The sequence below is a fragment of the Chroicocephalus ridibundus genome, chromosome 16, assembly GCF_963924245.1.
Source record: "Chroicocephalus ridibundus chromosome 16, bChrRid1.1, whole genome shotgun sequence".
Lineage (NCBI taxonomy): Eukaryota > Metazoa > Chordata > Aves > Charadriiformes > Laridae > Chroicocephalus > Chroicocephalus ridibundus.
The window spans coordinates 9,965,907-9,966,674 of NC_086299.1; positions in this window are offsets into that span (position 1 = coordinate 9,965,907).

Below are 768 nucleotides of genomic sequence, written 5' to 3' on the forward strand. Positions count from 1 at the left end.
GCCCCCCCCCCCCCCCCCCCAGCCAGCCGGGGGCGATGAGGACTCACCAACCCCCAACTCGTTGCACTTGTGGCGGGGGTTTGGGGAGCCGGCGGGGGATGGGGGGGGGGGCTGTGTGTCTGACCCCCTTCTATCCCCTCTCGGGGTTACAGAAATGCTTTTGAAATCCGAGCTTCCCAGGCCAAAAAGCTGCGGGGGGGGTGGGGAAGGTCACTGCCTGTCCCCTTTGTCCCCCACCCCCCCCCCCCTTGTGACTTCCTATTTTTAGGGCTCCGCCGTGACCCCCTCAGGACCCGAGTTTACACCGTGGCGTAGCCGCTTCGGTCATTATTGGGGGGGGGGGGGAACCCCCAAAGTCCTCCCCCCGCAACGGCTGCCCCATCCCCAATATCCCCCCCCAAATCCTCTCCTTTGACCCCAAAAGGCGAGGGAGGGTTAATGGGGAAGGCGGGTGCCGCTGGGGGCCGACCCCTGGGCTGTTTATTCCTCGTCTAGACTGGGAATGGCTCCTGGATCCAGGGATAAACAGGGCTGGAGCATCAGGACGGGATAATTCAGGGTTGAAGCTGCGAACGTGCCCCGCTGCAGGGTTAACGCCGCGAGGAGCTGGGGGTGCACGTCCTCCCCGCCTCTCCTCCTCCTCCTCCTCTTCAGCCTAAATATCGCCTTCTCCCTGCCCCAAAGCAAAGCCCCGGGCTCCAGCATCATGGGGGGGGGGAGGAAGAAGGGCAGCCCCCGGCCCAGGAAGGTGTGGTCGGGCCAAATCCA